Below are 26,641 nucleotides of genomic sequence, written 5' to 3'. Positions count from 1 at the left end.
TTCTTCCTATCCACAAGCATGGAATGTTTTTACGTTTGTTTGTGTCCTCTCTGATTTCCTTGAGCAGTGGTTTGTAGTTCTCCTTGAAGAGCTCCTTCACTTCCCTTGTTAGCTGTATTCCTAGGTATTTTATTCTGTTTGTAGCAATTGTTAATGGGAATTCATTTATGATTTGGTTCTCTGCTTGTCTATTGCTGGTGTATAGGAATGCCTGTGATTTTTACACATTGATTTTTGTATTTGAGGCTTTGCTGAAGTTGCTTATCAGCTGAAGAAGCTTTTGGGCTGAGACAATGGGGTTTTCTAGATATAGGATCATGTCATCTGCAGACAGAGACAGTATGACTTCCTCTCTTCCTACTTGGATGATTTTATTTCTTTCTCTTGCCTGATTGCCCTGGCCAGAACTTCCAATGCTGTGTTAAATAGGAGTGATGAGAAACAGCATCCTTGTCTTGTGCCAGTTTTCAAGGGGAATGTTTCCAAATTCTGCCCATTCAGTATGATATTGGCTGTGGGTTTGTCATAAACAGCTCTTATTCTTTTGATGTATGTCCCATCAATACCTAGTTTATTGAGAGTTTTTAACACGAAGGGATATTTGATTTTGTTAAAGGCCTTTTCTGTGTCCATTGAGATAATCATGTGGTTTTTGTCTTTAGTTATGTTTATGTGATGAATTACATTGATTGGTTTGCATAATTTGAACCAGCCTTGCATCCTGGGGATGAAGCCAACTTGATCGTGGTGGATAAGGTTTTTGATGTGCTGCTGGATTTGGTTTGCCAGTATTTTATTGGGGATTTTTGTATTGATGTTCATCAGGGATATTGGACTGAAGTTTTCTTTTTTTATTGTATCTCTGCCAGGTTTTGGTATCAGGATGATGTTGGCCTCATAAAATGAGTTAGGGAGAAGTCCCTTGATATGGTTTTGCTCTGTGTCCCCACCCAAATCTTGTCTTGAAATGTACTTCCATAGTTCCCACGTGCTGTGGGAGGGACTTTGTGGGAGATAATTGAATCACTGGGGTAGGTCTTTCCCGTGCTTTTCTTGTGACAGTGAATAAGTCTCATGAGATCTTATGGGTTCATTAGGTGGAATTTTCCTGCACAAGCTCTCTTTGTCTGACACCATCCACATAAGATGTGACCTGCTCCTCCTTGCCTTCTGCCATGGTTGTGAGGCTTCCCCAGCCACATGGAACTGTAAGTCCAGTTAAACCTCTTTCTTTTGTAAATTGCCCAGTCCCGGGTTTGTCTTTATCAGCAACGTGAAAACGGACTAATACATCCTTCCTTTTCAATTGTCTGGAATAGTTTCAGAAAAAATGGTACCAGCTCTTCTTTGGACCTCTGGTAGAATTCAGCTGTAAATCCATCTGGTCCTGGGTTTTTTTTTTTTTTTTTTTTTTTTTTTTTTTTTTTTGTGTGTGTGTGTGTGTGTGTGAGGATGTTTCAGGGAGACTGCTTTAGGGCAGTGTTCTTCAAATTGTGGACTCCAGGACCAGCAGTATCAGCATCAACTAGAAACTTCTTAGAAATGCAAATTTTCAGACCTGAGTCACATAAACTCTGGGGTAGAACCCAACAATGTGTGACTTTGATACACACTTGAGTTTGAGAACTACTGCATTAGGAGGTGGTTTTTGGCTGGGGACTTAGAAATCCTACCCTCAAGGTTTCAGGGGAAATGGCATATACTGAGAATATTAGCTGAGACCCTCAAACCCCAGTGTCAAACTCTAGTGACTGAGAGAGAACTACACAAAAGATCTTTTACCTCCACTATGTTAGCCTAAATAATCTACATCTAAGGCATGCACTCTTTCCTTTTTCTCCAAGGCTAAACTTCAGGTTCACTCTTTGTAATCAATATGAGGAAGGCATGTTCCAAAATACGTAATCATTCAGTGCTGGAGGGAAAGAAGCCTAAGATGCTTTCCACAAATTCCAGGTCTCCAGAGGCCGACTCAGTAGTCTCAGATGTCTGCTCCCATGGGGAGAAAGATAAAATTGATAAAATTCAACATCCTTTCATGGGAAGACATTAGCAAGCTGGGAGTTGAAGGAGGTATCATTAATGTAATAAACAGTGATTATTAAAAAAATCTATGCCCAATACCACATTTACTCACAAAAGGCTTAAAAGTCTTCCCTTTAAAAATCAAGAACAAGACAAGGATGCCCCATCATCACTTCTCTTTATCATTTTCCCAGAGGTTTCACCCAGCTTAGTAATATAACAAAAATATATCAAGTATGTAAGGTTTAGAAAAAAAAGATCATTAATTACAGAAAACATGGCAATCTTAACATCTACATACAAATAATTAGAATTAATAAGAAAATTTAGGCTGGGTGTGGTGCCTGTATTCCTAGCTGCTCAAGAGGCTAAGGTGGGAGAATCACTTGAGCCCAGCTTGAGCAGCATGGTGAGACTCATGTAAAGAAAAAACAAAGAGAGAATTTAGCAAAGTTGCTTGATATGAAGTACAAAAGAATCATTTGTATTTCCATTAATAGCTGATAAGTGAAATATACACTTTGTAAGTAGATACTACTTAAAAAGTTTCTAAAAAATAAAATGAACTATTAAAGTTTTTCCACTTTTTTGAGATATTCATTTATTGCTATGAACTCCCTTCCTAGCACTACTTTTGCTATAATAATAACACATTTTGTTATTATTAGACCTAAAGGGAGAGAGAGACTGCAATACAGCAATAGTAGGGGACTTTCACACCCACTCTCAGTAATGGACCGATCATTCACACAGAAAATCAACAGAGAAACAGCAGAGTTAATGCTATGAACTTCCTTTTCAGGAAGGGAGTTTATTTATTTCCTTCTCAAGAAAGAAGTTTATTCTTAGGAAGGAAGTTTATCATAAGTAGTTGCTACTTATAACAATAACGAAAAGTAATTTTCTCAAAAATAAAATGAACCATTGAAGTGTTTCTACTTTTTTGACATAAGCATGTTTATTGCTATGAACCTCCTTCTTAGTACTGCTTTTGTTGTATCCCATAAATTTTAGTATGTTGTATTTCCATTTTCATTCATTTAAAGACATTTTAATATGTCCTTCTTAATTTCTTCATTGACTCATTGGTTGTTCAGAAACATAGTATTTAATTTCCATGTGTTTTTCTGAAGTTCCTCTTGTTACAGACTTCTAGTTTTATTTCATAGTAGTCAGAAAAGATATTTGATATAACTTCTATTTTTTAAAAAATGTGTTTGGACTTGTTTTGTGGCCTAAGATATGGTCTATTTGGAGAATGTTTCATGTGCTGATGAAAATAATGTGTATTCTGGCCGGGCACGGTGGCTCAAGCCTGTAATCCCAGCACTTTGGGAGGCCGAGACGGGCGGATCACGAGGTCAGGAGATCGAGACCATCCTGGCTAACATGGTGAAACCCCGTCTCTACTAAAAAATACAAAAAAAACTAGCCGGGCGAGGTGGTGGGCGCCTGTAGTCCCAGCTACTCGGGAGGCTGAGGCAGGAGAATGGCGTAAAAAAAAAAACCCGGGAGGCGGAGCTTGCAGTGAGCTGAGATCCGGCCACTGCACTCCAGCCTGGGCGACAGAGCGAGACTCCGTCTCAAAAAAAAAAAAAAAAAAAAGAAAATAATGTGTATTCTACAGCAGTTGGGTGAAATGTTCTATAAATGTTAGGTCTATTAGATGTGTTGTGTAGTTTAACTCTGATGTTTCCTTGTTGATTTTCTGTCTGATCTGTCCATTACTGAGCGTGAGGTGTTAAAGTCCTCTACTTGTTGTAAGGGATTTTGCAATACAATACTATTGTACTGCAGTCTATCTCTCCATTTAGATCTATTAATATTTGCTAATATGCACCTCAGGGAACTACAAAAGCAAGAACAAACCAAACCCCAAATTAATGGAAAGAAATAATAAAATCGGAGCAGATATAAATGAAATTGAGACTAAAAAAATATGGGTCAACAAAATGAAATGTTGGTTTTTTGAATAGATAAACAAAATTCACAAACTTTTGCCTAGAGTAAATAAGAAAAAAAGAGAAGACCCAACTAGATACTATCAGAAGCAAAAAAAGGAAACATAACAATTGAGACTGAAGAATTACAAAGAATCATTACAGACTATTATGACTATTATGCTAACAAACTGGAAAACCTAGAAGACATGGATAAATTCCTGGACACGTACAACCTACGAAGGTTGAAACATGAGGAAATCCAAAACCTCAATAAACCAATATTGAGTAATAAAACAGAAGCCATAAAAAAAGTCTCCCATCAAAGAAAAGCTCAGGACCTGATGGCTTCACTGCTGAATTCTATCAAACATTTAAAGAAGAATTAATACCAACTCTACCCAAACATTTCAAAAAAAGTAAAGAAGAGAGAATACTTACAAACTCATTGTTTGAGGCCAGCGTTATCCTGATGCCAAAACCAGATGAGTACACAGCAAAAAAGAAAACTTACAGGCCACCATTCCTGATGAACATAGATGTAAAAATTCTCAACAAAATACTAGCACAATGAATTTAACAGCATATTAAAAAAAATCATTCACCACGAGTAAGTAGGATTCATCCCAAGGATGCAAGGATAGTTCCACATACTCAAATCAATAACCGTGATACATCACATTAACAGAACCAAGAACAAAAACTATATTACTTTAATAGATTTTTAAAGGGCATTTGATAAAATTCAACATTCCTTTATGCTTAAAAAAACCCTCATCAAACTGGGCATAGAAGGAACATATCTCTAAAACAATAAAGACCATATATGACAAAGCCACAGCTAATGTCACACTGAATGGGGAAAAATTAAAGGACTTTACAATATGGAAGAAAACAAGGATGACTATTTATACCACTTTTATTCAGTGCAGTACTGAAAGTCCTTGGTCAGAGCAATTAGGCAAAAGAAAGAAATAAAAACATCCAAATAGGAAAGGAAGAAGTCAAATTAGCTTTGTCTGCAGACTACATGATCTTATAATGAGAAAAACCTAAATAGTCTACCAAAAAACTGTCAGCACTAACAAATGAATTCAGTAAAGCTGCAGGATACAAAAACCAACACTCAAAAATCAGTAACATTTATATACACCACCAGTGAACAATCTGAAAAAGAAATCATAAGAACAATTCTATTTATAACAGCTACAAAGAATATAAAATATACAGGAATAAATTTAATCAAAGAAGTGAAAAGTCAATATAAAGAAAGCTATAAAACACTGATAAAAGAAATTGAAGAGGACACACATACAAAATGAAAAGTTATTCCATGCTCATGGATTAGAAGAATTGTTATTATTAAGGTGACAGTAGTACCCAAAGCAATTTACAGATTCAGTGCAATCCCTATCAGAGCACCAATGACATTCTTCACAGAAATAGAAAATAAAATCCTAAAATTTACAAGGAACTACTAAAGACCCTGAATAGCCAAAGAGCAAAGAACAAAGCTGGAGGCATCACACTACCTGACTTTAAAATTTACTACAAAGCTATAGTAACAAAATGAGCATAATGACATAAAAAAGAATAGACATGTAGAACAATGGAACAGAAGAGAGAATGCAGATATAACTCCATGCATTTACAGCCAACTGAGCTTAGATAAAGGTGCCATGAACATACAATGGGGAAATCATAGTCTCTTCAATAAGTTGTGCTGAGAGAACTGGTGACTTCCCATATGCAGAAGTATGAAACTAGACTCCTGTCTCTCACCATACACCAAAATCAAATCAAAATTGATTAAAAAATATAAGACCCAAAACTATGAAACTAATAGAAGAAAGCACTCGGGACATTGGTCTGGGCAAGGATTTTTTTGGGTAAGACTTCATAAGCACAAATAACAAAAAGGAAAAATAGAAAAATGGGATTATATAAAGCTAAAAAAGTTCTTTACAGCAAAATAAACAATCAACAAAGTGGAGAGACAACCCACAGAATGGGAGAAAATATATACAAACTACCCATCTGACAAGGGATTAATAACCAGAATACATAAGGAACTCAAAAAACTCAATAGCAGAAAAACAAATAATGTAATAAAAAATGGGCAAAAGATCTGAATAGACATTTCTTAAAAGAAGACATACAAATGATTGACAAATATATGACAAAATGCTCAACATCATGTATCATCAGAGACATGCAAATCAGGACTATAACGTGATATTATCTCACCCCAGTTAAATCGGCTTTTATAAAAAGACAGGCAATAATAAATGCTGGTGAGAATGTGGAGAAAGGGGAAACTTCATACACTGTTGGGGAAGATGTAAATTAGTACAGGCACTATGGAGAATAGCTTGGAGGCTCTTCAAAAAATGAAAAATAGAACTACCATATGATATAACTGTTCCACTACTGGAGAGATATCTAAAAAAGTCAATATATCAAGAAGATATCTGCACTCCTATGTTCACTCCTATGTTTATTGCAGCACTGCTCACAATAGCCAAAATATGGAATCAACCTGAAGTGCCCATCAGTGGGTGAATAAATTAAGAAAAGATGATACCTGTACACAATGGAATATTATTCAACCATAATAAAGAATGAAGTCCTGTCATTTACTGTAACATGGATGGAAGTAGAGGTCATTATAGTAAGTGAAATAAGCCAAGCATAGGAAGACAAATATCGCATGTTCTCATTTACATGTGGGAGCTAAAAGGTGGATTTCATGAAAATAGAGAGGAGAATAGTGGCTACCAGAGGCTTACGGGATGAAGAGAAGTTGATTAATGGGTTCGAATATAAGATTTGATAAAATAAATAAGACAGTGTTAGATAGATCACCAGGGTGACTTTAGTTTACAATAAACTATTGTATATTTCAACATAGCTAGAAGAGAAGAATTGGAATGGTACTGGCATAAAGAAAAGACAAATATTTAAGGTGATGGATATCCCAAGTACACTGATTTGATCTTTACAAAATACATGAATGTATTAAATTATCACAGGTATCCACAAACTATATATGTCTATTATTCATCTATTAAAAATGAAAAAATGGAAAATAACTAAAAATGTACAAGAACTTTATGAAGAAAAATTCAAATGCTGAAAGACATTAAAGAAAATCTAAACACAGTCATATACTACAAACTGCATATACCATGGTGGTCCTGTAAAATTATCATGAAGCTGAAAATTTCCTACCACATAGTGACATCTTAGCTATCCCAACATCATAGTACAATTACTCTATTTTTATAGATAAATTTAGTGTAGCCTAAGTGTACAGTGTTTATAAAGCCCACAGTAGTGCACAGTGAGTCCTAGGCCTTCATATTCACTCATCACTCACTCACTGACTCGCCCAGAGCAATTTCCAGTCCTGCAGGTTCCATTTATGGTAAGTACCTTATTATACAGGTGTACCATTTTTTTGGTCTTTTATACCGTGTTTTTACTGTACCTTTTCTATGTTTATATATGTTTAGATATACAAATAGTTACTACTGTGTTACAATTGCCCACAAGAATTCAGTACAGTCACATGCTGTACAGGTTTGTAGCCTAGGAGCAACTGGCTATACCATACAGCTAGGTGCAAGTAGGCTATACCATCTAGGTTTGTGTAAGTGTACTCTATGATGTTTGAACAACAATGAAATCACCTAACAATGCATTTTTCAGAACATATTCCCATTGTAAAGCAACCCATGACTGCCTCTTCTGTGTTCATACAGATAGGAAGGCTCAATATTGTTGGAATGTCAGCTCTGTCCAAATTCACTGCAGTTCTAATAAAAAATCTCAACAGGTGTATGTGTGCGTCGCAAATGCACAAGTTGGCTAGTTGATTCTTACAAGTTATGTGGACAAGCAAAGAGCTGAAAACAGTCAATACTTAAGAAGAAAAAGAACACAGAAGGGAGGCTTACCCTATCTGCTACCGAAGTTTAATATTTGGCTGGAATAATTGAGATAGTTGATAATGGCAGGAAAAACAAACAGTACAGAGCAGAACTCAGAAGCAGACTCATGCATACATGGGAACTTGATAATTGACAGATAGTACTGTGTATTGGTGGGAGAAAGGGCAGACTATTTTGTAACACTATTGAGGCAATTGGTTATCCATGTGGAAAAAATTAATTTGGATCTATACTCAGATCATACACAAAAATCAATTGCAAATGCCTTGAAGATTTAAATGTGACAGGAAAAACTTTTTAAGAATTTAGAAGAAATTATAGGAGAATGTCTTTATAACTGTTCTTAAGAAGATTTCTTAAACAACAACAACAAAAAAGCCACAAAAGGTGAAAGAAAAAATGATAAATTCAATTACATTAAATTAAGAACTACTGTTCATAAAAAGAACCTAAAGTGAGAAGATAAGCCACAAATTGGAAGATGATAGTTACAGCAATGTAAACGGAAAAGACTAGTATCCAGAATATACAGCATTCCTCTTGAAAGAAAAATAGAAACCTCCCACTTGAAAAACAACGGGCAAAAGATATTCACAAGCATTACATGGAGAAAAAAATATGAATGGACAAAGAGAAGAAGTACATACTCATTGGTAATCAAATTGAAACCACAACAATTTGGCCATGGTTCAACTGTTGGCAAGGATGTGCTTAGCTGAGCTCTCTCTTACACTAATGAACAAGGTTAAATGGGTAAAATCATTTTGGAAATCCATATTGCATTGTCTAATAAACATAAATGTTTTTTACTCCTAAGTATAATTCCCTAGAGACTTTTGTACAGGTGCCAAACATTTTTACAACAGCAGGAAACTGCAAATACCAACTGCTCCACTGACAGAAGAACAGATAAATAAATTTTGGCACACTCATACATTGACATTCTATATAGCAGTAAAAAGGAATAAACTACAGTGATAGTCTTTAACACGGATTACACTCACAAATATAATACTTTTTTAAAAAAACTGAAAAAATGTAAAGAGCATGACTCCATTTGTACAAAACTCAAAACAATGCAACATTAAACAATATATTGTTTAGGGATACAGCTGTTTCTGGTATAATGTAATATATGTATGTGTGTACTTATTTTGCTTTTATTATGATTTTTGACACACGATCATACATTTTATGGGGTACTGTGTGATATTTCAATACACGTATACAATGTGTAATGATCAAATCAGGGAAATTAGCATATCCATCACCTCAATACTTTATCATTTCTTTGTGTTGGGAGCTTTCAAAATCTGCTCTTCGGCCAGGTGCGGTGGCTCATGCCTGTAATCTCAGCACTTTGGGAGGCCAAGGCGGATGGATCACCTGAGGTCAGGAGTTCGAGACCAGCCTGACCAACATGATGAAACCCCATCTCTACTAAATACAAAAACTTAGCCAGGTGTGTTGGTTCATGCCTGTAATCACAGCTACTTTGGAGGCTGAGGCAGGAGAATCACTTGAACTCGGGAGGCAGAGGTTGCAGTGAGCCAAGATTGCGCCATTGCACTCCAGTCTGGGCAACGAGAGCGAAACTCTGTCTCAAACAAACAAACAAACAAAAAACAAAAAACTGCTCTTCTAGCTATTTGAAAATATACAATAAATTGTTGTTAGTTATAGTCATGGTATAGTCCTGTAGAGCACTTGAACTTGCTCTTCCTATCTGGTAATTTTGTATACCTTAACCACTTGACCAATTTCTGGTTATCACCTCCCAACCCCGCATCCTTCCTACCCTCTAGTAACCACTATTCTACTTTTTACTTCTATGAAATCAGCCTTTTCTTTCTGGTAATATATGTATTTTTTTAAACCCTCACATTCTGCAAAACAGAGGATTAAAAGTAATAGTTTATGGACTATTTTTATATGGAAAAACAGAAAAAAAATTTCTCTATAATTTTGTGACCAGAATTTAATAAAACAATAAAAATCCTAATAAAACATTGGGAAACTTGTAAGACAAATTACATTCTTAATCAATAAATACTACTGTCTCCATTTACATTAAATAAATAGCACCGTGGATATAATAATTCATCTTATAGAAAAAAGGAAGATAATTTCTTAGGAGAAGGTTTAAGGAAGGGTTGAAGAAGCTACCTTAGGATAAAATGCCCAAAGATCAGGAAGAACTTTGTGATAAGCACTTCTCAGATTGAATAGAAAGCCAAAGCAACCCAAGAGGAAGAATTTGCAGTGGATGAGTTCCATGTCAGAAATTCACAGCTTGCTGCATTCAGCTGTGTTAGTGTACTCTGCCGGCAGCTGCAGTTCCTTGATGGTACAGATCATTTATGTATCAGGAAAGATGTTGTATAAGCAATGTGACTTTCATGCATATTGACACAATTCCCTTATTTACTTATTGTTTATGAACTAATGTGCATTACAGTAACACAAGTAGTAGCATAATGAACTGAATATGTAAATGTCATAAAACTATAAAAAGAGGGAATGTGAAATACAAATTTGGGAATGATTACCTCTTTAGAGGAAACAGCGTGAAAGATTTGATTAGGAATACAAAGAGGTTTCAAAGAACTAATTTTCTTTTTTTTTTTTTTTTGAGACGGAGTTTCGCTGTCGCCCAGGCTGGAGTGCAGTGGCCGGATCTCAGCTCACTGCAAGCTCCGCCTCCCGGGTTCCCGCCATTCTCCTGCCTCAGCCTCCCGAGTAGCTGGGACTACAGGCGCCCGCCACCTTGCCCGGCTAGTTTTTTGTATTTTTTAGTAGAGACGGGGTTTCACCGTGTTAGGCAGGATGGTCTCGATCTCCTGACCGCGTGATCCACCCGTCTCGGCCTCCCAAAGTGCTGGGATTACAGGCTTGAGCCACCGTGCCCGGCCAAGAACTAATTTTCTTAAGCTGAATTTGGGAATAGAGGTGTCCATTTTATATTATTCTTTATTCCCCATATATATATATATCCTCTCATATATATATAACGTATTACCTCTAGTATGAATAACAATTTTATAATAAAAAGTCAGACAAAATTTTTTTGAGTAATTTCATAGTAAAATGTTAGGAAGATATAAAATGAACAATCAAAAAATGAAGTTAGCTATGTAATTCACTCAGAAACTAGTAGTTATTTTATTTGTGTGCAAAACAACATTTCCTAACTGTAAAATATACGAACGATGTAGAAAAGTAGAAAGAAGAAATAAAAAGAAACAAAAAATAAAAATCCCTCAAAAAGTCCATCACCAAGAGACCTTATTTCAGTGATTATATATGCACATACATATATAATTTTTACAGAAATGGGATCGTATTATACATTCTGGTCTGCAACTTTTTATTCAAAAATATATATTTATTATCATAAATACATACATATTATGATAAATACATAATAATATTTAATGACTCCTAGTGATTCACGGTATGCATGAATCAAAATTTACATAGCCAATCATCTACTGCTGGGCGTTAAAGATATTTCTTAAGTTTTTACTACCACAAATAACATTTCAATTACTTATTTTCAAGTACTTATTTAACATTTGTCTGATTATCTCCTCAGCATTTATTCTGAGAGGTGGAAATTCTGTGTCATAAATCCTTTTCTCTGAGTTGGCTACAGATAATTTGCTCTTTATTATGACTTGCATTTTTTTCTAATCTTTTTTTAATAGAAGGAATGCTAATTGATGTCTTATTTCAGTATTTTATCTTCTGAGGCTAATTATTCCTTCTATGATCGATTATGCCCTAAAGAAAAAAGCATGAGTCAGAAAGCTTTGCAGAGCTCTGAGGAGTCAGAGTGTTGAGACATTTTTTAAAAGATCTGAAAAAAGCTTCAGGGAAGGCCCAAATCAAAGGCTTAAATGATTAGACTCAGGACTAACAGTTGAAACAGTCAATGAAGAATAAAAATAGATGAGGGACCGATAGGTGGACTTTATAGGTGAGGAATGAAAGGGGATCAATGAAGGAAGCTAAAGCTGGCAGACAGATGATCAAAGTGATGACAGCAGAAAGAAAAGCTGAAGAAGGAATGGGGCACTCTGCAAAGACACCTTGAAGCCTGAAAGAAGGGGAGGCGATATGATGAGTTTAGGAGATCGATGTGAATCAACAGCACAAGGCAGTTGGGAAGTGGCCTGCTCCTGACGCTGGATCAGACAAAACACCCTGGGTCAAAAGAAGAAAAACAAATGAAAACCCAAATTAAGAAAAAAAGAGTTATTAAAGAAACTGAGGAGACAGAACTTCATGTCTATAGAAATGCTTATTTGATTATGGGGGAAATTATAAATATAAAATGGGAACACTGGTAAATATGAACATTGGTCAAAGGTCTTGTAATTTTTTAAAAAGCATAGAATTTTCTTCACAATGTGAGTGAGGGTTAAGAAAGATAGCTACTAAACTCTAGAGTAAAAAAAATAAGGGCTGCTGGGGTTCACAAAACTAGCAGAGGGAAGTGGAAAGGACATTTAGTTAGATAGCTTGTTTTGATCAAACCAGTTATGAATTTCCCACCGGAGCCACACAAGGATACACAGCACCAGACAAAAGCTCAGTTTTGTGCCAATATTTCCAGGCCAAATGGTTAGCTCCCAAGTTCAACCCATCAGGTTAGTGGGCAAAAAATTGACCAAGGAGTTAGCATAAAAACACCAACAGAGGAAATGCCCAAGATGGAAGTCCAAAGAGATGTTGGTCAAAGGGTATACACTTTCAGCTATAAGATGAATAAATTCTGGAGCTCTAATGTACAGCATCTTGGTTGTAGTTAATAATACTGTATTGTACACTTGAAATTGGCAAAGAGAGTAGATCTTTAATGTTGTGACCACATATACAAAAAAAGGTAACTGAGATGAAGTGATAGATATGTTAACTAACTTGATTGTAGTAATCATTTCACAATATTTACATATGTCAAATCATCACATTATACACCTTAAACATATGCAATTTTATCTGTCAATTATACCTCAGTAAAACTGGGGGTAGCAAAGGGGACAACATGCAGACATTTTTTCAATTAAAAAAATAACCACCATCCTGGGCAACCTGGTGAAACCCCATCACTACAAAACATACAAAAATTAGCTGGGCATGGTGGGGCATGCCTGTAGTCCCAGCTACTTGGGAGGCTGAGGTGGGAGGATCACCTGAGCCTGGGGAGGTCAAGGCTGCAGTGAGCTGTGATTTCACCACTGCACTCCAGCCTGGGTGACAGAGTGAGACCCTGCCTCAAAAACAAAACAAAAGAAAAACAAACCCCAAAAACCAAAACCAAAAAGTTAAAAAAAGGTAAATGTCAACTAAAAATTAATTATTACACAGTAAAAAAGATAAAAGAAGAAACGAAAATTAGTCTTAATTCCAGCACCTTACTTCAACTCACAGCTTTTCACATTTTTAAATATATGCTACATATTCATGTCCTAGTTTGATATCATTTCCCTTTGAGTTTATTTTGTAGTACCTATTTTTTAAAAATTGATTTAATCTGAAATCCTATGGTATGTTATTTACCATACCATATGTTGTATATGTTATTTACCATGCTATATGTTTGTTATTTACCATACCATACCATGTGTTTATATCATAAACACACTTCTATGTCACTACATAGTCTTTTCCCAGATGATTTATAATTACTACTTGGTATTTAATTGATTATGTATCATGTTTTATTTAGCCAATTATCTTCTATTGGACATAGACCCTGTTTCAAATTTTTCATATTATGAATATGGCTGTCCTGAATTTCCTTAGGGTAAAATCTTTGAACATATTAACGATTATTTCTTTAGCATAAAGTCAGGCATGGGAACTGTTAGATTAAAGGATAAGAATATTTTTAAAAGCTTTTTATATGTAGTGCTAAATTGCCCTCCAGAAAGGGTGTATTCTTTTATACTCCCACAGCAGGGTATGAGACAGCTATTGAAAAACTCACTACATTTTTAAAAGGTGAGTTAAAAGATCCCATAAACTACATTTTTGACTATGGGCTTTGGAATGATATGAACTGATTTTGAATCTAGTGTGTTCCACTTACTGGCCATGAGACCTCAGACAAATCAATCTGACTAAACTTCAGTCTCCCCATGTATACTGGGATAATAACTACCTAAAATTTTTTTTTTTTTTTTTGAGACGGAGTCTTGCTCTGCCGCCCAGGCTGGAGCGCAGTGGCCCGCTCTCAGCTCACTGCAAGCTCCGCCTCCCGGGTTCCCGCCATTCTCCTGTCTCAGCCTCCCGAGTAGCTGGGACTACAGGCGCCTGCCTCGTCGCCCGGCTAGTTTTTTGTATTTTTTAGTAGAGACGGGGTTTCACCGTATTAGCCAGGATGGTCTCGATCTCCTGACCTCGTGATCTGCCCGTCTCGGCCTCCCAAAGTGCTGGGATTACAGGCTTGAGCCACCGCGCCCGGCCAACTACCTAAAATTTTTGATAGGTAAACTAAGCAATGTATAAAATCTTTAGCATAATGCCTAATGCATTGTCAACACTAAATAAACAGTAAATGATATTCCTCAGGATAATTTTTTCCCCTAGTATTCCAGTATGACAACTACCAAGAATAGCACATGGAATGAGGCACCAAAGAGAAGAAATTCAGATTACAGAACACACCAAAGGAAAGCAACAAGAACACCACAAAGCTGGTTCATAAATATGGGTCAGAAAAAACCCGTTTGAACAAAAAATTAATTCAATCTGAAATTATGCAATAGTGGTGGTGTCAGTGTAGCAGTGTAGCTACATGAGCCTGTAACACAAACACAACCAGCACTTTTGTATTAAATGGATGGGGAGGAAATGAAAGCACCACAGGAAATCTCACCCTTTTGCTGGGAGGCCCAGCCGCTCTGTAGCCCTGTTACAAGGAAATAATGACAAGTTGTGGGAAAATTACAAAAGGAAGATTACAAGCTTTGGGATGTGTAAGTTGAGTGTTGAGTGCTGTCATAGTGGGTTGATAACACTGGCCAACTAATAATAGAAGTAATAACCTCAGGAAGATGGAGAAGGGAGGGATGGAGGGAAGTGAAGAAAGAGATGGAGGAGGAAAAAGGAGAAGGAGGAGGAGCAGGAAGTAGGGTGAGGAGGAGGAAAAAGTAAGAAGAAGAAAGGAGGAGGAAGAGGAAGGGAGGGGGCAGGGAAGAATATAATCAAAGTGTACGGACCAAATGAATGTGTTGGCCATGCTGGCCCCAGCAGATCTCACTGCAGAAAGTAGCACCATAGATGTATAAGCTGGGAATGGGTAGGCAAAGACTCTTGACATATACTTGGATGATAACATGGGTGTTGGGTGAAACTGGGAAGTACAATAATGAAAATGGAATTTGAATAAACATGGAAGGAGGGAAGGGAGTTCTGGAAACCCTCAAGAGAACAAGGGTTATAAGACATGGCTAGTACCTCTCTGCCAAGTAGAGGAAAAATTCCTTCTCATAACATTCATGAGAAAAGTTCCTTCTCATAAAAAATCTTCCTTCTTATGACATTGTGGAACCACAAGGCAAACACTAACAAACCACACACAGGGAAGGAGATTAGGAAGGGTGAAACCTGGCCTATTTTTTTGCCTTCTTGTTGGTGTGGTTAAGATTGCTATTAATTCATAAAGAAAATCGTGGAGATTCTGCAAGAAAAGTAAAACTATAGAAAAGGATTAACATTGATTTTATCTGCCAAATCTAGTCACAATAAATGGAATAAAGTAGATTTGTGTCAGTTGGTTGATGTTTTGCTGCTAACTAAGTTACATAAAACCTTTAGATGTTTAGAGCTTTGAGGATTTTGGAAGTGTAGACCTGTATGAACCCATTTAAGCCACATAACAGCCCTATTTGTTAGATACTCTTATCGTTCCCATTGTACAGATGAAAAAAGTAGGGCCTGGAGAGGTTCCAAAATTACAGGGCGAACACATGACAGAGCCAGAATTTGAATCCAGGTGGTAAGACTCAAAATCCATGCTTTCAGCTGCTAGCCTATGCTGCTTCCTACCCATCACACTATATTTAACCATGCCCTTATTATTGGACTCAGGCTTTTTCTGGTGTTTCAGTTTCAAATACTCATTGTGAAGAACATAATTGGGCATAAATCTTTAACCATATTTCTGATAATTTCTTAATGATACAGTTCCCAAAGTGGAAATCGTTGGTCAAAGGCTGTGAACAGTTTTAAGGCAATTGTTTTCCAGGTAATTTGTTATGACAGTTTCCGTTGTGCCCCACTCTGCTAGCATTATCTTCAACATCCTAATGTTCCTGATAAGGAAATTGGTATATCATTGTAAAAATGCTTCCCTTATTCAAGAAGAGTTAAAATATTTATATGTTTCACCATCCATGTGATTGTCTTCATTTGAAAACCATTACATCCTTTGACTACTTTTTTGAAACCATAGTCTTAATATTCTTCCTGTTAAATTCTACGAGCTCTTTATATTTACAAATTTGAATCTTTTGGCATATTTGTTGCACAATTTTTTGAGTTTATTTTCATTTTAATGTAATTATAACTTTTTATACACAAGTATTTTAAATGTTGGCCAGGCATGGTGGCTCATGCCTATAATCCTAGCACTTTGGGAGGCTGAGGCGGGTGGATCACCTGAGGTCAGGAGTTCATGACCAGCCTGGGCAACATGGTAAAACTCTATCTCTACTAAAAATACAAAAATTAGCCAGACATGGTGGTGTGTGCCTGTATTCCCATCTACTTGGGAGGCTGATGCAGGAGAATTGCTTGAACCCAGGAGGTGGAGGTTACATTGAGCCAAGATCACACCGTTGCACTCCAGCCTGGGTGGCAGAGTGAGGCTCCATCTCAAAAAAACAAAACAAAACAAAACAAAACAAAACAAAAAAACTCCAAGTGTTTTAAATGTTTATGTAATGAAATCTACCAATATTTTCCTTCATGATTCTTCGCTACTTTCATACTTAGAAAGAACTTCCTCATTCTTACAAAATATCCATTGCTCCCCTCTCCAAAAAATAAAAACATTCCAAACTTCAAGTTGTAACTTTAAGTTTTAACTTGACCAAGTGTATTTACAGTAAGAAGCTAATTTCTTCAGAAAGCTTAATAAGCTATGTGTGTTTATTTTTGCTGGTGGACATCCTTTGAGTTCTGTGAAATCTGTATAGGGTGGAGAGGCAGCCGAATCTTGAGAAGAGCAGAGAGCTAGGAGTAAGTAGAATCAGCAACGTTAACCAGGTCTTTTATTTATAGTTGTGCCTTCTTTGGTAAGCCAACCTTTCAGTACCCTGTTTTCCTAATTTGTGAAATGGAGATAATAACTTCCCTGCCCAGCTGCCTTATTTATCTCCTGACATGTTCTGGGAATCAAACGAATTAACATTAAGAGGGTGCTTTGTCAATTGCTGACTGTTATAGCAGTCTACATATTGAGATTTGTTCATTCACTAAGTCACTCATTCATTTGTTCATTCATTCATTCATTCATTCATTCAGCTCCTCCAATGTACCAGGTACTATGATGGATTCTGGAGTTTCAGTGTTGAATAAGACATGCTGTCTACGCTTGAAGAGCTTGAACAAAGAGGCAAGTAGTGTTAATAACTCCAGTTTACAGATAAGGAAAATGGGGCATAGAGAGGTTGAACAACTTGCCCAAGGTCACGAAGCTAGTGAGCTGTCAAACTGGGATACAAGCTCAGGTAGTCTAATTCCTGGTCCCAGGCTATTACCACTGTAGTGTACTGCCTCTCAAAAGATGAGGATGAATGGAAATTGGTTGATAATTGCATGGAGTATAAACTTTACTTGGACTATTTTCATTTTTAAGAGTGTGGGCTGGGCGTGGTGGCTCACGCCTGTAATCCCAGCACTTTGGGAGGCCGAGGCGGGCGGATCACGAGGTCAGGAGATCGAGACCATCCTGGCGAACACGGTGAAACCCCGTCTCTACTGAAAATACAAAAAAATTAGCCAGGCGTGGTGGCGGGCACCTGTAGTCCAAGCTTCTAGGGAGGCTGAGGCAGGAGAATGGCGTTAACCTGGGAGGCGGCGGAGCTTGCAGTGAGTGGAGATTGCACCACTGCACTCCAGCCTGGGTGACAGAGCGAGACTCCATCTCAAAAAAAAAAAAAAAAAAAAAAAAAAAGAGTGTGAAAAGAGGTCACCTAGCCTCCTCACTACCTTTCCCCGAATCTCTTAATCGACAAGCACTTAGCACATAAAGGCTCTAATGGGCAGGGGCTTGGGGCATAGGGATGAGTAGACCCAGATCTTGACCCCAAGGAGCGCATGATTGGATGGACTGGAAGCCTGAAGCTGTGGTAGAGAGCCTCAGCCTGAGTGTCCCCCTCCAACCTCCCCATCAGCTGTTTAAGATCAGCTTGCACTCTCCACCCCACTTCTCTTCCTACCCAGTCTCTCCTACAAGGGCTACCAGACTGGAGATCTGGGCACCACAGCTGCTGTCTCTGAGTACACAGTGCCAGCTCAACATCTGACATGCATTTGGGGTCCAACTGGTGAACAAAACTAAACTAAAAGCTTATGTCAAATTATAGAATATTTAGAAAAAGTATATGAAAGATATAGTTCTTTCAACCATCAACTTCTGTTAAGAGGAGAAAAGTAAAGCTTTGATCCTAAGGACAAACAATTATCGAGGGGTACAACTACAATTTCTTTGAACCTGCTTCTTTGTACCTACACGAAAAACAAAAGATAAACAAAAAATATGCTTAATAGGAACTCTACCAACAGAAAATGTGGGAGGAAGAAGTCAAATTACTCAATTTTTCTATTTGTTAGTAATTTTACTTGCATGTGTGTGACAGATTTGTTGAAGGAAGAATGGCTAAAATTAGTTTCCTCTCTGCAGGTATCATATTACCTTTGCCCCCATCATCACTGATAAGCATTCACTGAGGGTGGAGGAAAACAGGTTTCCACCCTGGTTCCCAGGGGAAAAAAATCAATCATAGATGAAAAACACATTAAAACAAATTAATTCAGGTTACTTAACCCAAGAAATCTGCACGCTTCCTGTTTTTTCAATGTGAGGAAAGACCCCGGGGATTAACTGAGCCAAAGGATATGAGCTAGTTAAGCACCCACCATAAGCCACACATTGTATTTAGCACATTTAACTCATTTAAATGTCACAAGACAGATCTCAAAGGAATGTCCACCACTAAAAACTGAGGCTCAGCTGGGTTAATGTCATGCTGAAGGTCAGAGATAGAAAGCCCACTTTCCACCAAACTAGACTGTCCATGGCAGAGGCAGACCTTGTTTTCCTCATCTCGTATTGGACCATCTCACTCATTTGGCTCTGCCTAATTATAAATGTTCATTTCTGTGGCTTCGAGTAATAATACAGTTGTTTGAGCAACTGAATCCGAAAGCACACCCTTAATCAGCACTTCCACCTTTGGTGGAAACAGTAATAAAGCTCTCAAAAGCTTTTCAACAAACACTATCACACATGTCTGTATTGTTTCCTGCCTTATGAATGGATACTGTGGTTACCAAGACTGCATTGTGTTATGAAATAGGAACTACCTGAATCCTCTAATTCTCATGGACTTTAATAAAGTCCATATGGGCACCTCAATTAGTGCTTACTGTATATGAGAAGACATGAGAAAAAGGAGAAAAAAGTGAATCAGGCTGGTGTCAGGCAAAAATTGAACCAATAGTACCAGGCATGAGTGAGGGTTACATGTGTCACTTCAAGGCAATGACAAATAGGTGAAGTCTAATGTCCATCCCCTTTGAACTGAAAGCCTCCCAGAAATAGACAGAGAGAAAGAGAGAGAGAGAGAAGATGGATATTATATTTGGTATGGATTAACTGATCCTATTTTATGTTCAGACATAGAAATGGTCAAGGGCTCTTCTGAATCAGAGATAGCATTTTTTGATACCAATCATGAAGTTCTCTGTATACAAGCACTTCCCAGATTCCTGATCCCCAGTCCTGGTTGATACTCACTTCTTTTTTTCTATCCCAAGATCACTTGATTGACAGAATCAAAGGATAACAGACCAGAATCTCAGGCTTCACCTCCTCAAATCCTCTCCCTCACTGACCACATCTAATGAATAACTTAGTTCTGTACTGGAGTCTACTTTGGCGATATCTCAAGCATTTAGCTCGTTTTCTTCTTGGTTACTGCCATGACCACCTTGGTTCAGGCCATCATTACCATTATCTAAATGGTTATAATGTCTTTAAGTGGTTACTTTGTTCCAAATGACCCCCCTTCAACCCAGCATCCACATGCAGCCAGAGTGATTGCAAAAATGCTCAGGACTCACTCCTCTATGTAAAACCCTCCAGCAGCTTCCTTTGCCCTAGAATAAATAATGAATAGCCAACAATTCCTGAGTACATAACCTGTGCATATCTTATCTGAATCTTTGCAGCAATCCTATGAGGGAAGTATTACCTTCATTATCATTAATTACTGTGGCTAAATTACTTAAATACTGTGGCTAAATTACTTAACTGAGGCCCCACAGATAGAAAGTGGCAGAACCACGACTCAAACCTTTGTTTCTGTGACCCCATTGTGCATACTTTAGCCACCTTGCTAGCCTCCCTACCTCTTGGCTCCGTATGCTTCAGCTCCTTTGAACCACTTGCAGGTCCTAGAACTTGACATGATGTTTCATGCCTGTGGTTCAATTGTTGTTGGTTGCTTGTTTTTGCACATGAATCTCTCTCCCATTATACCTTCTTCTTTTGTCTACCTGGTGTAACTCCTCATCTTTCAAGATTCAACTCAAGCATTACCTCCTCCAAGAACCTTTCCCTGACCCTTCCTCTTTTGGTATAATTGACCACTCCCTTCCCTTATACATCAACATACCCTGATTATGCTTTCATTGTAATGAACACAATACTACCTGCACATGGATAATGAGCATGACTCCCTCTCTTAGACTTCTATGAACTCCTTAAATGTTGGGACTCTGTCCTAGTAATCAATTTTAATTATAGTATCTAGCACAGTTCTGGGTGCATAAAAGGTTTACTGTAAACACTGTTGAATGAATAAAAATATTTGTTTGAATGTTAAATATGTTGCTTGGTTAGAGCACCCCAGGAATTACCTTGTGAGATTTATATTTACAGCATCAGTGCAACTGGTGATTTTTTTCTTTACTAAAAAGCTGTATGTGAATCTTTGAAAAGGATCATGAAGCTTTAGAATAATTGAAAAATTCTGGCATCCTCCCAATTAGAGCAGTGGCTAGGGATGGAGGGAGGATATTTCAGTCCACCTACCACACCTATTTTCACCTGTTAAAAAATCTATTTAGTGATAACATTGAACAGTCAGTGTATAAACCATATTTGGTATCAGGGTTATATATATTTACCTTATTAATGGGAATATGGATGATTCACAACTGAACTGCAATACATACATTTTGTTGTACACAATATAATAAATGGATAAGAATAATGTTAATCGAAACATTTAATTATAAAGCAAGAATACAGCAATGATAAACCATGACCAACTAAAGATAATGCAACTGATACTGTGATAAAAAAGCATTCTTTCCCAAAGTGCCAAAAATGCCAAGTTGGTACATGTGCTCATGTAGTACAGCAAATGTCACATGGCAGTCAGTCTTCTTAATGACTAGCAGCCAAACACTATTCCTAATGGATACATCCTGGTCCTATGTCAACAGCAAATATATCCTTAATCTTCCTCTCCATCTTTGAATCTTGGCTCAAGGGAGATTTCCTTGAGAAAGCCTTTCCTGGTCTCACAGTTCAGTTTGTATAAACCCTCAAAGAACTTTGTTTCTTTCCTTTAGACAGGTTATCTTAGTTTGTAATCACATATAGTCAATATTTATTTTTCTAACAGCTGCCACCTCAAAGCATCTGTAAGCTCCAGGAGAGCAGGGACCTCACCTGGTTTTATATACCTTTTAGTTCCCAGTGACTGGCACATAGCCAGGCACTCTATAAACATTTTGAATGATTAATGATGAACAATTTTGTTTACCTCTTACTCATTGCCCTGTTACCTTAAGAATTATATGCGACTCCTCACCAGTCTCAAACTTGTAGTCAACTTCTTCCTCTTCATTATACACCTACCCTATCACAAGGATCGGTCATTATTTTCTCATCCTCTCTTCCCCACTCTCTCCCATCAAAAAGTCTTAGAAGCGGCAGCTTCCAATCAGCCTGAACTTTCTGACATGGTTGGGATCCAGTTCAAGGTTATGCAATATGAAAAGATAAACAAAATAAAGGAAAAATGTGGAGACTGGAGTACCTATTAGGTGATTTTAAACAATGGACACAGCTCCTAAAGAACCTGCTAATTCAGTAAAAAAGATTTTTTAATTAATTTAGTTTCAACCACTCTGTTTTATCATAGAGACAAAAACTGGTTGATTTGCTGATTTTTTTCACTTACTATGTTTTGGCCTAACATAGAAGTCTTGAAACAGAGCTGACTGTACTGATTGTTGGCAGGAAGTAACCCGCATGTGTGGTCTCTTAGCAAATTATATGGGGACTGTTCCTAAATGACAGGGCTCTGTGCTTGAGGAGTCTTCTGTACTCAAGGGTCTTGGCCTGCTTCTTCCTTCCTACTTCCCCTCCAATTTCCCCTACATCTTCCCCTCCCACCTTGTCCACCACAAAGCTTTGTCCCTCAGCCCCTTCATGGAACACCTCCCAGGCAGGTATAAAGCACCCGGTGTCCAAGGTTCCTACAGAGGAAGAATCCTAGGCATGCCAGTTAGGGGATCCTGGAGTGGAGACCAGAAAAGCAACAGCAAGGTGTGACTGATGAAGTTCTGTTTTAAGGAATAGGAACTACTGTGGTGTTAAGTTCTGGAAATCCAGAGCGTTTCAGAAAACAGCCTGCATTATTTCTTCTCAATAACACACAACCTAAACTGCACTTGGAAGATCCAGTTTAAGGGGAAAGATAGGTGTGTTTAGAACTTGTCATGGACTGTTCCCCAATGTGCCTTTTCTTCAAATCTCTGGGATAGTTGAAGCAAGTAAATGAAATGTCTTCTCGTTAGTGGGCTCCCTACCCTGAGGAACACCTTGTGAAAAACATTTGAGGACAAGATAGGCGTTGCGAGAAGGAACACTGGAGATTAAAGGATGTGGGCAGTGGTGGTGACATCATTTTCTGGATAAAGAATCAAAAGACGGCGACAGAACATGTAGAGTGTGAAAAGCTATGAGTATATAAAGGAGATAGTAATAGACACATGCTAGTGCAGGCAGTGCTTCTAGAAGATAAATGCTTGTATTATTTGACTTAAAAAAGAAATATATGCATGTTATCTATTGAAAGCTATAATGTTAAAATAATGATAAGACTCCATCAGTCTGGTATGCTTTTTCTCCCCAGGAAATACATACGGAGGCTGGTGATCAGGCCCCGGGAACTGACAGTCTAATTTGATGCCACTGAAACAAAGTCCCCAAGGAATTCTGGCGGCTTGGACCAGGAATTCTGCGGGGACACTGACGGCCCCTGGGGCCAGAGCTGACACTGTGGCCCTCCCCTCCATATTCATACACTCTGTAAAGCTACCTGTCCCCTTGTTAACACATGGAAAGCGAGTCCTTTCTGACTCCATCACAGGCAGAAACAAGGCAGAGGCACAAGAAACTACCGACAGCAGGTGTTTTGGTGTGCGCTCCCGTTCATTGGCATAGGTGACCCGCTGCCCTTTCTAGGAGACACTGAACAGTCCAGTTCTGAGCCGGGGAAAGCCTTGATCCTGTAATGTGGTCCCTACTTTCCCCCACGTTCACGCCCAGTGCTCCCAGGCTGGAGCTGCTCGGGCGTGTGCCCCTCGTTCGGCCCCGAGCCCTTGACCCCCAGACCCCGCTACGGCCCCTCCCCCACTGGGGGCGCTTTCCGCCCGCCCTTCTCGGGTTCCCCGGTCCTACCAGCGCCTTGGCCAGGGCTCCCTCGCACAGAGGCAGCTCCAGTCCCTCGGCCGTGGGTCTTCACGTGGCTGGGCTTGTGTCTGATCTCAGGACGGCGCGCGGACCCTGCTCCCTATGCCAAGGTCACGGTCTCGGGGAGGCGCGCATGGCTCACTGCACTCCCTGCGCCCGCCTTCGGGACCGGCCACAGCAGCCCCCGCAGACCCTCTGGGCGGCCGCGGCGGCCCGGGCCCCGGAGCTCCGCCCCTCTTGTGCTCCCCGCCCGCTTGCCCCCTTGGGGTCCTGGACTACTGAGCCCAGCTCCCCTTGGAGCCCACTCGCGAGCTGCCCTCTAACCCCCACCCCAGTTAGTCCCGGTTCCCTCACCGTCTCCTTAGCCCGCAGATAGCTTAGCTGACTCTTCAGGGTCGCAGAGGGCGCGTCTTCCGTTCCCCGAGGGCCACACGCCGGCTCGGGTCCCCAGCAGACGGCGAGCCCCGCGCTCAGGTCCTCTCCTGTCCTCTTCCGTGCCGAGCCAGGGGTTTCCGGCTCCCAAATCCTGTTCCTGATGCCTGCTGTCGGGGAGGTCCTCTTCCCCGACCCCTACTGCTTGGCGATGGAAAGAGACTTAGGGGGCTTACGACGCCACCAACGTTCTCTGTGCCGAGGGTGGCATAATTTTTTTTTTTCTGATGTAAGGCCAGAGATTCACAATAAAATAAATACAAATCGCGTGCCCAAACTCTTACTCATTGTGCAAGACTCAGGTCAAGCGTTGCCTCGGTGCTGACAAACAGCTCCCTCCTTCCACTCTCCTGCGCGAAAGGGCGCGCGGTCCTCCCTGGCTGCAGCCTGTTGCACTTGGTCTACTCTACCCGACTCCACAGCTCGCTGCTTGGAGGCCCCGACCTGGCCTTGCTTATCCTTGTCCCTAGCCCCTGGCAAGGTGCCTGCCACCCATCACAGCACTAGAATATTTTATGAATAAGTGGAAAATTAATTTATTTTGTAGAAAACTATTTGTGTGTGTGTGTGTGTATGTGTGTGTGTGTGTGTGTATGTGTGTGTGTGTGTGTGTATGTGTGTGTGTGTGTGTTTGGCTTTTTACCCTCAAATAAAGCATACTCCTTTGGGTGGGCAATTTGCTAGTCTCTATAAAGAAACATCAAAAATATCCCCTTTAATGCAGTGTTCCACGCTTGGGGAAATTTCCGGAACAAAATAACGTTCATGCGGAGATGTTTTTTAGCAGGATCATTTATTACAGAAAATAATTTTAAAAACCACAAAAAGCAAACAGAGCCAAACTGTCAACAGTGGGAAACTGGTTGAATAAATTAGGGTGACTTAATGGGATATTATACAACCGTTAAATTGATAAACATCAAGACAGAAGTGCTTCAAATTCTTTTTAGAATAAGGAGTGAGTATGTATTTATTTATAAAGCAAAAAAAAAAAAGGGGGGGGAACATGAAGTAACATGATAAAATGTTTGCAAATTATTGTTAAGCAAAAAGCAGAAAATTGGGTCATTTACCCATGTTTAATAACTTCAAATAAAAATGCAGATTTCTTCTCTGCAAAAAGGCGATAACATCTACCTCAACGGGTCCTTGGAGTGTTAAATGAAATAGTCAAGGAAAGTGCCTGGTATAGAATGGATACTCAACAAAGTTTCTGTTTCTTTTCTTCAATGGAACACAAACTCAAATCCAGCATGTCAAACACATCCTCGTTATGGCCCAATTCTACCCATTTGTCTTCCTTTCCCTCAAATACAGGGTAGGAGAAGGAGCTGAGCAAATGCTAAAGAACCAGTGAAGGGGGAAAATCTAGTTAATAGGAATAAATGTGAAGTCCTCCCTCAGGCCGAAACACCCAGCAATACAAGTTGGTAACGGGGGATGTGGCTCAGTAGTGCTGTACATCAAAATACCTTAGATTTTATTTTAGTTGGCTATAAGCACAACCTTGTGAACACCCAAAGGCTGAACGAGTTCAGTTCAAAACCTGAATGAGGCTGCAATCTTAGGCTGAACTCATCCTCTTCAATGGTCAGGTTACACCTGGGCATAATGTCCAAATTTGGGCACTATCTTTAAGAAAGCATTACTCTGAAGATCTATTATTGCTTCCATTGTAAAGATGAAGAAACTGATGCATACAGTTTCCAGTATTTAGGGTTGGGTTGCTAGGAGTTGGCAGAGCCAAGAGCTGAACCAAATCAGCTTGACTTACAGTCCTGGTGCTTGATCACTTTACCAGTGTGTACCAGAGTGTACATCTTCCAGTAGAGATTGGAAGCGTGGTATCAGGTGGTACACAGACAATAAAATTAGATAACAGTGGATCACAAGGTGAAAAAAGATATGCCCTTCTCACTTTTGTTCCTGTGGATTATGTCAAGGAAGGAGTATCATTTTTGTGGTATTTGTCTTTGCACCCCTGTATAATACTTGCTAATCTCCTGTTTTAACAAAGAGCGAGCTTGCCTCTCGCTCAGAACCTTTGCTAGGCAACAACTCCTAAGTAGAATTTAATATCATCACTTTCTCTTCCATCTCCTTATGCAGTTAAGTTCCAATTGACATAGTTTTCCACTTACAAAGTGATGTGGTTTCCATTTAAGGTAAATTTTCTTATGTGAGAAAAATGAGCAACTTGAAAGAAAGATATAAAAGAACTAATAGGACCAGTGATATTTAAATTTCATACTCTATTATGACCAGTGGATAGAAGGAATGACAGG

The 26,641-nt window shown here is 38.8% G+C and overlaps 1 protein-coding gene across 2 annotated transcripts in view; it reads right to left on the bottom strand.

Annotated features, from left to right (window-relative positions):
- Nucleotides 1-24,764, bottom strand: part of CASR (calcium sensing receptor) — a 102,484-nt gene extending 77,720 nt beyond the window's left edge. The window contains exon 1 of one of the 2 annotated variants that reach the window (XM_010370530.2): nt 24,641-24,764. The gene's annotated coding sequence lies outside the window, so the exon portion shown is untranslated. Of the gene's footprint in view, nt 1-23,912; nt 24,117-24,640 lie in introns of those variants that run through there. The other variant, XM_010370529.2, reaches the window with a different exon arrangement.
- Between the last annotated feature and the right edge of the window lie 1,877 nt (nt 24,765-26,641).

The sequence above is a fragment of the Rhinopithecus roxellana genome, chromosome 1, assembly GCF_007565055.1.
Source record: "Rhinopithecus roxellana isolate Shanxi Qingling chromosome 1, ASM756505v1, whole genome shotgun sequence".
Taxonomy (NCBI): Eukaryota; Metazoa; Chordata; class Mammalia; order Primates; family Cercopithecidae; genus Rhinopithecus; species Rhinopithecus roxellana.
Note: the sequence above shows the minus strand (reverse complement) of the source record. Positions and strands in the feature narration are given on the sequence as shown.